The sequence below is a fragment of the Hibiscus syriacus genome, unplaced genomic scaffold (genome assembly GCF_006381635.1).
Source record: "Hibiscus syriacus cultivar Baekdansim isolate YM2019G1 unplaced genomic scaffold, ASM638163v2 tig00110903_pilon, whole genome shotgun sequence".
In the NCBI taxonomy this organism is placed as follows: domain Eukaryota; kingdom Viridiplantae; phylum Streptophyta; class Magnoliopsida; order Malvales; family Malvaceae; genus Hibiscus; species Hibiscus syriacus.
Window position 1 is genome coordinate 120,960 of NW_024062906.1, and position 10,417 is coordinate 131,376.

At 36.1% G+C, this 10,417-nt stretch overlaps 1 pseudogene; it reads left to right on the forward strand.

Moving 5' to 3' along the window:
• The window catches only part of LOC120146194, a 29,323-nt pseudogene extending 20,234 nt beyond the window's left edge, over positions 1-9,089 (forward strand).
• The last annotated feature ends 1,328 nt before the right edge of the window (positions 9,090-10,417 follow it).

Here is a 10,417-nt window from a genome sequence, read left to right on the forward strand (position 1 = left end):
TTAGAATCGTTGGATATGTATTTATTCGACGATCATGGAGGTCTTGAGGGCTCGACCAAGGGTGATGAGGAGATAGAGGGCAGTAGCTAAGGATTAGGTTTAGAATAAGTTTAGGGTTGGGGTAGGTTCGTTTCTAGGGTTGTTAAAATATTGGCCATGTATGAGAGGAGTCAATTTACCTAGTTGAAGAGATGGTCGCCGGAGTTGAAGTCGCCGAGGTGGAGAGACTCGAACAATAGAGAATAACAATGGTCGTTTGGCTTCGGTTAACAGTCCAATAGTGGTCGGGGTTTAGTGTAGTCACCGTTGAGCGGTGGTCGTGAGGTTGGTGAAGAAGAACAATCGGAGAAGAAAGGGATAATGAAGAGGAAACGTGAGGAGCGGCAGAGTTCAATTTAGTTTAGCTTAGGTTTAAGTTTTACTTAGGTTTTATATTAACATTTTAGGATTAATTAGTGTTTAGCCATTGTAACTTTAGATGTAAACTATCTTTAGATTCTAAGTTTAACGTTTTTGTAATTTAGTCACCTTTAGGGCTTGATTTTTTTTTATGTCTTAACTTAGTTATTTTCTAGTTTTTGTTTTGGTTACTATTTTGAATTATTTAAGTTTAAGTTCCTTATATTTATATTCGTTTTATTTAAGTCTCTGTTTTGATTTTTAGTCAGTATGTTTAATTTTACGTGTGTTTAAATTTAGTCATTGCTTTAATATGATGTATATATTTTTTAAAATTTATAGTTTAGTATTCCATTTTTATTTTTTGTATTTGAGTCACACTTGTACATTATATGTTAATATGCATGTTTTATGATTTTTTTTTAATCAAAATATACATATATATTTTTTGTATGTCACGTTGTATGATATTTTTAATTTTGTTTAATTAATTTTTGCATGACATCCACCTTTTGCATAATTTGCATGATATCCTCATTTGCATAACTTGACGTTAGTATATAATTGGATTAAGGGTAATATACTTTTAAATTTAAAATTGTTTTAAGTGGGCAGTCATAACTGATTTGAGGTCCGCTTTTAATGATTTTAAAATAAAAGTGTATCCCGAAAGTGAAACCAAAAAAATTGATTCATTACCTAAAATTTGGGAACGAGAGAAAAAGAAATGTTCGTTTATTTAAATATATCGAGAAAAGGTTGTTATATCTTTAAGATCTGGTCTCGATATTTGTAAATAATCGAAAATTCTTTATCTTTCTAAAATGACTTGGTAATTTTAATTTAATTTGCTTGAGTGTTTTTGAACGTTTTAAATTTACATTTTTTTATGGGATCAAAAATCAAAATAAATTCGAATTTGTAAAGATCAATGCAAAGACGTTAATTAATCGACTAGGTACCGATTTAGGGCGTTGTGGGGGTGCTAATCCTTCCCCACACGTAACCGACTCCCGGACTCAATTTTTGGTAACGCATACCTTAATTTGTTGTTTTAATTAAAATTAATTTTTATTTAAAATGACAAAGCATTTTTGGGTGCCCAATCACACCCTAATCAAAGATTGGTGGCGACTCTTCAAACCGTATTTTTCGATCGTAAAGGAAATCTAAAATTTTTCGAAACGAGAGGTCTTTTAAATTGCATTTGTTTTTAAATTAAAAAGAGGATAATTAAGAATTAATGTGGTTTTCAAAATTTCACCTATACCAAGAAAAATCGTTTCGACAAATATGTTTGACCTGTGCAAAGAAGTGACCGAGGCAGGTGATGTCTCTATCCAACAAGAAAAGTTAGAAGAAGTTAATGAAGGGATAGAAAATGGGAAATGTATGGGAGGTCCTCCCATTGAGCATGAGAAAGTTGACTGTGGAAGTTGGCTTCATAGGGGCCCGGTAGTACAGGTGAGGAGTGGGCTGGATCAAGAGGAGAGATTAAGCAAGGTTTATTACTACAACAGGAATCAATGCTGTGCAGTATCATACTCCCCTGCAGGTGGGGTCTGTTTCTATGTCTTCTCAAAAAAATTATGGGAAGACTGTACCTGGGAGTAGAGTGGGAAGAGGTAAGTACAAACGTGTTTATTCACGATCAAGGATGGGGGATCTAGGAGCCGTATTGGTACAAGTTCGGAGCATGCTTATAATAATGAGGAGGTGGATAGGGCAGAGGCTTTGGAGTGCTGGAACGTAAGTGAACTGTTAGGGGTCACATTTAGAGGGGAAAGAAGCTTTTATGAACAAAACGATTCCCTTGATGAAGGAGAGAGAAGTACATGGGGGTAATTAAGGGGTGCTGGAATTCAAGGTTATAGTTGGATATTGATGACTAGTTGGAATTTAATGTCTTGGAATATTAGGGGTTTGGGAAGGAGGGTAAAGGCTAGAGCTGTTAGGAGGGATGTGGAGGAGAGAAAGCCTTTATTTTTATTCATTCAGGAATCGAAAATGGAAGTGTTGAATCAATCGGTAGTGAGAAAAATGGGAGGAAATTTGCTGACAGTTGCGGCAGTTTCAGCAGCTGAAGGTTCTGCAGGAGGTCTGATTACTTTATGGAATGAAAAAGGGTGTCAGGTTCAAGAGGAGATCATTCACAGGAGATTTGTAGCAGTTAAGGGTGTTATTGATGAGGTACTAGGGTCTTGCTGGTTCATAAATGTGTATGGACCGAGTGTGGATTCAGAAAAGGAGGTGTTCTTTGGGGAGCTGCTTTTATTTTTGGGAAATTTAGACAGTCCAGTCTGTCTCGGAGGGGACTTCAACGTGGTTATGTTAAAGGAGGAGAAGATTGGAGGTGCAGTGAATTTAGCTTCAATGTTTTCTTTCAGAGAATTTGTGAGCAAAGCTAATCTAGTGGATTTGCCTATGGTTGAAGGTTGATTTACATGGTGCAACAATAGAGAAATTCCAACTTATGAGAGGCTAGATCGATTCCTAGTGGATCAAAGTTTTTTATCAGTGTTCCCCATGATAACACAAAAACTCCTAGAAAGGTCTGTTTCAGATCATAACAACATCTTGCTGGAAAATAGGGGATGGAATTGGGGCCCGAAACCGTTTAAATTATTTAACTATGTCATGGAAGAGGATGGGTTTTGTAAGATGATGGAGGGAGAGTTGCACAAGTTATGTAGTGTGGAGAATAGACAACCGATCTCTACTGTACTAATAGGAGTACAAGAAGCAGTGAAGAGATGGTCTAAGAAGGGGTATTTAGAGATTCTTAGGAGAATAAATAGGTTGGAGAAAGAAATTCATGAGAAGGAACTTCAGTTGCAACAAGGTCTACCCATGGTGTCTATGAAGAACTTGGTGGAAGCAAAGAGAGAGCTATGGGACTTGTATAAAAAAGAGGAATCGATTTGGCTTCAAAAGTCAAGATTGAAGTGGAGTTTGGATGGGGATAAGAACACTAGATTTTTCCACCAATGTGCAATAGGTAGAGGAAGGAGAAATGGTATCAAATCCATCAAAGTAGACAATGAAGACATTTCTGATCCAAAATTAATTAAAACTTCAGTGGTGCATTTTTTCAAGGGGTTGTTTAATCAGGAAAATACATTGGAAGTGGAGGAGTTGGACCTGGATTTTTTACAACTCTCGGAATAGTAGAGAATGGCCCTTGAGAAGCCTTTTTCTGAAGAGGAAATCTGGGGTGTAATTGCTAACTCGGATAGTAACAAAGCACCTGGCCCGGATAAGCTGAATTTAGGTTTTTTCAAGAAGTTCTGATCAATTTTGAAAGAAGTTCTGCTGCTATTTTTTAAGGAATTTTATGAGGGTAAGGACTGGATAAAGAAACCAACCACTCTTTCCTCTCTCTTATTCCTAAGAAGGCCAATCCGGAGGGGTTAGAAGATTTTAGGCCAATTAGCCTAGTTGGGGGTTTCTACAAAATTCTTTCAAAAGTACTAGCGAGTAGGTTAAGCTTGTGTATTAATGAAGTTATTAGTCCATCACAATTTGCATTTATACCGGGGGACACATTTTGGATTGCTCGTTTATAGTAAATGAAGGCATTGAGTGTTGGAGAAAAAAGGATTAAAGGGAGTTGTTTTTAAGGTGGATTTTAAGAGAGCCTATGATTCGGTTGATTGGAGGATTTTGGTGAAAATAATGAGCAAAATTGGAGATAGATGGAGTTCTTGGATGTACAAGTGTATCTCAACAGCTTCCATTTCGATTTTGGTAAATGGCACATCAATAGAGAGAATTTACACTACTAGAGGATTAAGATAGGGCTGTTCATTATCTCCTATGTTCAATTTGGGAGGTGAATTATTACATCTAATGTTGGTAAAAGCAGTGAACAAAGGGCTGTTTTCGGGTTTTGAATTAGGCTCGATGGCTCGTTCTTTCATGCTATCACATTTGCAATTTGCGGATGACTTAATAATTTTTAGCAAGGCTTCTACTCATGATTTGGTGAATATTAGAAGGGTTCTTTTAATTTATGAATTGTTGGTGGGGCTGAAGTTGAATCTGAATAAGAGCAGAATTTTTGGAATCAATGTGAGGGAGGAGGAGTTAGCTTCTTGGGCCAAGGAAATAGGTTGTGTAAGTGGAGCTTTTCCATCGGAGTATTAAGGTCTACCGTTAGGGGCTAAGAGGAATTCTTTTTCCTTGTGGGAATCGGTGGTACAAAAATGTCATAACAGTTTGGTTGGTTGGAAGGCAAAGTCTTTATCATTGGTTGGAAGGTCAGTTTTGGTTAAATCTGTGTTGTGCTCTCTTCCAATTTATTACCTTTCTATTTTTAGGATCCTTATTAGTGTTCTCAACAAATTAAATTCTATCATGGAATCTTTTCTATAGGGGGGATCGACAGAAAAAAAGAAAGAACATACATTGGGTCAAATGGGAATTGGTGTATAAGCCAAAGAAGTTGGGGGGTTTGGGGATCCCAAATCTGTTGCTATTAAACATGGCTCTTATGGGGAAGTGAGTGTGGAAATTTGCTGCAGAAAAATCCTCTTGGTGGAAAACAGTGGTCTTTTGTGTAAACAATATGTATCCAAATTTAATGATGATCCAGAATACTTGGACAACACGCACTTCTTGGATTTGGAGAGGAGTTGTTAAGAACTTTTCAAGTGATGCATTTGGGGATTATTTTAGGAAAAATTTGTATGTTAGAGCTGGAAATGGAGAAATAGTGCAGTTTTGGCATGATGTATGGTTGGGTACAGTTCCTCTTAAAGATAGGTTTCCAAGGGTATTTGCTCTGACGAATAACAAAGAGGGGAAGGTTGTAGAATTCAGATTGTATAATGATTCGGGTGGGGTCTGGGATATTTAAACAAGAAGGAATCTGGTGGATTGTGAGGTTGAGCAGTGACTGCAACTTATTTCTCTCTTGAACAGTTCTTCACTGTCATTAGTTGAGGACGATTGTTGGATTTGGTTGGGAACTGGTGAGGGTTGTTTTACAGCAAAATCATGCATGCACTTGTATTTTGATAGAGGGTAATGATGAAGTAGAAGGTAATTGGGAAAGACATGTTTGGAAGGGGTAGCTCCACCACGAGTGGAAACCTTTGTTTGGAAACTTTCTCATCACAGAGTAGCGTTGAAGGAGGAACTGCTGAAGAGAGGTGTTACTGGGGTGGAAGACTTTGTGTGCTCTTTGTGCAGGAAGTGTCATGAGTCGGTCTCACATTTGTTCCTGCACTGTGATGTGGTGTGGGAGTTGTGGGCCAAGTTTTTAAAGTACTGGAATGTTTGCTTTGTGGTTCCGACCAAGTTGATAGAATTCTTAATTGCGTGGGATGAGCTAGTTCCGAGATCTCTCACATGGAAGTTTATCCCTAGGGTTATGCTGTGGTCGGTTTGGAAATGTAGGAATGAGGTGATTTTCCAGCAAGGGAAGGTTGATTCTGCATTGTTGTTCTTCATTACAAGATTCAGAATTGTTTCTTGGTTTGGAACTTCATTTAAGGATGTCCATATTCCTTTCGATTCCTTGATGGGGGATTTAAAACTAGCATACTTGAATGGTAATCTTAAAAAGAGGACTTATCCTTCTTCTAGGTGGAGTCCTCCTCTAGAAGGGTTTTTAAAAGTAAATGTAGATGGTGCAATGGTCAAAGGTTGGGATAAGGGGGAATAGGTGGATTGATTAGGGATGGTAGTGGTTCTGTGCTTGGGGCGTTTTCAGAGAAGGTAGGGGGTGGTCCTCCTTTACTTGCAGAGCTTTTGGCGATCAAACGAGGGTTGATTCTTATTGAGGAAGTTGGTTACATTCCAAGTCAGAGGATTATTTTGGAATCGGATTCGACTAATGCTCTAAAGTGGATTAAAAATCCGGATCTTAGTACTTCTTTGTTTAAATCCTTGGTGAGGGATATAGCTACTCGTGTGGAGAGGAAGGGTATTATCACAAGGCATATTTCGAGAGCTGCAAATTGGGAAGCGGATGAATTAGCAAAAGATGGTATAGGTTGATTTTTGGGTTTTTATTGTGGTTAAAGGGATGGAGATTTATTTAAGGCAGATCTTGAGGGCTGCCAACTGGGAAGCTGACCAATTGACTAAAGATGGGATAGACTGATTATGTGTCTTGTGGTGGCTGTGTTGAGGTGTTGGAATTGTTTCCTTTTATGTAGGGAATTCTGTTTTCAGTCGTATTGTGTTTTTTGTCTTATATTATTTCGGTTAGGGTGTTTTAGCAGGAGGTTAGGGTTCTAGTTATACTGCTGCTGTTTGTATCAGGTGTGTAAATCTTATGTAAAGAAGTATATTAGGAGTTGGTTGTACGTTATGATTCAGAGTAATAAAATTCAGAGGTACTCTTTTCCTCCTTCTTATGTCATTCATGTTACTGTTATAACATGTAGGATACGAAGGGGGGTTTTTAATGAGGCCTATTTCCTATCAAAAAAAAATATATTTTACTGTAACTTGTGTTATCTTTTCCCATGATTTTAGATAAGAAAGCAATTGATTCATGTTATAACTTCACTCCAGGGATTAGGTTTACAACATATCATGGCAATTTCATGCTAAGGTCCACAGATTTACTGGCACTTCCAGCCGTGGACTGTGATAAAGCATATGCAATGCAGTTATCCCTCGAGGAGACACTGTTGACAACTCAAACAGTGTATTTCCAGGTTGCTTTATTGTATCCTTCAAGTGGCTCGTTTATTATATCAGTTTTAATTTATTAGGTTATTCCCTTGTTGGCTGAAACTGGTACCTTTAAAAGTGGAAATAGGATATGGGTTACTGATGTTTCTTTAACAATTTAAAAATATACCGCATCTTGTGGAGAGAGGCGTATCAGAGTACATACAGCAGCTGCCCCTGTTGTTACTGATCTGGGGGAGATGTACCGCCAGGCTGACACTGGTGCCATCGTTTTTTTGTTTTTGAGATTAGGTAAAACTTAATCAAAAACCCCTTAACAAGAGATGCTATTTGTTTTTGTGGATATTAGTTTCAGTGGATTTTTATATTTTCTAACCAATTGAGATTTTGCAGCAATTGAGAAAACTTTGACCAGTAAACTTGAAGATGCTAGAAATTCTTTGCAGCTAAGGATCGTAAAAGCACTCAGAGAATACCGCAATCTCTATGCTGTGCAGCATAGGTTGGGAACTAGGATGATTTATCCCGAGTCTCTAAAGTTCTTATGTTTGTATGGATTAACACTCTCTAAATCGGTACCTCTAAAAGGAGGATATGCCGATGCTCAGCTTGATGAACGCTGTGCAGCAGGTTTCACGATGATGGCATTACCTGTTAAAAAGTTGTTGAAGCTTTTATATCCCACCTTGATTCGAATTGACGAGTATCTTTTGAAGGTGAAAGATTTTAAAAACCTTTAAAATATTTCAACAAGGATGATGAGCTTGCAACTGAACATCACTTGTGTCTCATATTTTAGCCATCTGCTCAAGCAGATGATTTCGAAAACACCATGAAGAGGTTGCCTTTGGTTGCAGAAAGCCTAGATTCAAGAGGCCTTTATATATACGATGATGGTTTCCTCTTTGTTATTTGGTTTGGTAGAATGGTATCTCCCGATATAGCTAAGAATTTACTCGGACCAGACTTTGCAGCCGAATTATCAAGGGTATGATCTCTTCTTGATGAAGCAATATTCTTATAGTTTCAATTTTGTTGAATATGATAGGTTTAATCTGTAGTTACCATTTAATGTGTAAAAGAAACTTGTATCATTGTTGGTATTCAACATATATACAAGATTTGCTTCAAATGCCGGCCATGATAAACACTGTTTGAAGTTAATCTGTTGGACTATTCCTTTGACCTTTCCTTGGCATGCCTCCTGATGAGTTTGTAAATTGATTGGTTCTTCATGTTGTCCATTTAAAACCAGGTTATTCTTACGGAGCAGGATAATGAAATGTCGAGAAGGCTGATGAAGATATTGAAGAAACTAAGAGAGAGTGACCCTTCATATTATCGACTTCCTTATCTTGCAAGACAAGGTGAACAACCCAGGGAAGGTTTGCTGCTGCTTGGTAATCTTATCGAGGACCAGATGGGTGGTACCACTAGTTATGTCAATTGGATAATGCTAATACACCGACAAGTCCAGCAAAACTGATGATATAAAGGTAACTTTATGGGAGATTGCTACGTTTCGTCGAGTCTTCTTGAAGTTAAGAATAGCTATGCTCCTTTCATTAGGGATAATTCTTAAATCTAGCTTTAGGTGGATAAAAGCTGTTTCTCGAGAGGTGTTCTCTAGTCCCTCCTCTTGGTCTTGGTGTTAACGGTGTCCGAGTTATGGGCTTCTTTTCTTTATGGAATACTTGAAACTCATCCACATTTGCTTTTGATTCTGATTACCTCAATCCCACAGGGAGTTCGTCGTCGGTATGTCGTAAATTCATCTGCAGCTGCAGGTTTCCATCGGAGCTCATGTGTTGAGCGGATGGATCCGATCAGCCCGAAGATTTGCAGGAAACAAAGTTTTTGTTCATTACGAAATTCAATAACCAGGGAGAAGAAAAGAAGAAAGGCGTGCTTCTGGCTATTCGTTATTGCGGTGGCTGAGAAAACAAATTACTGTATTTGACGGTTAAATCATTGCCTTCAGAGAAAGTGAGTGAACAATTCCTGAAAACGGTGTCGTGTTTTGGGAAATTTTGTGTTATTTACCGACAACACAATTATGATAAATGTGTGATTGTAATTTATATCCACACCAACTCATAAATCGTTTCTAAGATATTTATTTTTATTTACCCAAATATCTTTAATTTGGTGATTCACACAACATAGGTTTAAAGACTAGATGGGTAACGAAGATCACTTTTGTTTTGCATGATAATTTTTGTTGATTTTGGTAATGTATTATGTTAGGTTTTTTTAAACAATGTATTATGTTAGTTATCTTATTTTGGTTATTGAAATTTTAAAAAATAATATGGTTATTGAATAATTTTTAAATTAAGGGTAAATTATGAGTTTAGTAATTAAACTATTAGTTTTAGTCTATTTTAGAACTTAAACTTTTAATTTTTTTCCAAAATCATATCTAAATTGTATTTTTTGTTTCATTTTAGTATCACCGTTTAAAATTTAACGTTAAAATTTGATTTTTTTTTTGAAAATTTAGATATTAAAACAAATCAAAACTGATAATTTAGGGATTAAATTTTTAAATTTATAACAAAGGGTACTAAAATAAAATAAAAACTGAATGTTAGGTATGATTTTAAAAAAATTGAAAGTTTAGATACTAAAATGATCAAAACTATTTTAGATATTAAATGCGTAGTTCACCCTTAAAAATTAATCTTTAAATTTTAGATTAAAAATCAATTTGACTTTTAATTTTTAATTAATCTATTTCATATATTTTTTTTGAAAAGAAAAATAGTAAATTTTCTCCTAATATAAAATCCTACCAAGTATTTCACCATTGATTGTAATTTATAATTTCTTCGGCTATTAGCATCCATTAAACTAAAATTTTCAAGCTATCATTTTTTATTTAAATATAAATTTAATATTTACTTCATCAGAAGATATTTCGAATTTCAGTGTTATTTACCCTAAATATAACCCAAACCCAAAATAAATAATTTCGAACAAATCAGCTCCCACAAAACAATGAAAAAAGAAGCTTGAGTTTCAGGCATTTTCCTTCGAAGATGTAAACAACTGATAGAAAATGTATCCGGACATTCTCATGGTAGAAAATGCTTGAGTTTCAGGCATTTTGAGTGTCCGACCACGGACGTAGGATTTTATGTTACAGAATAAATCTAGAAAATTTATAAAATAAGAAGATAAATTATACATAAAAAAATGAAATAAAAATATTACAGAGAGTTTAAAATTTTCAAAGAAGACCATCCCTCTCGGGTCCATCTCTTGTTGACCGCCAGGATAGATGTTTAGTAGAACTAATGCCCTTTGTTTTCTTCTTCCTTAATTAGGCTAACATTGATCTTTACACTTAAATTTATTTTCTTTTCTG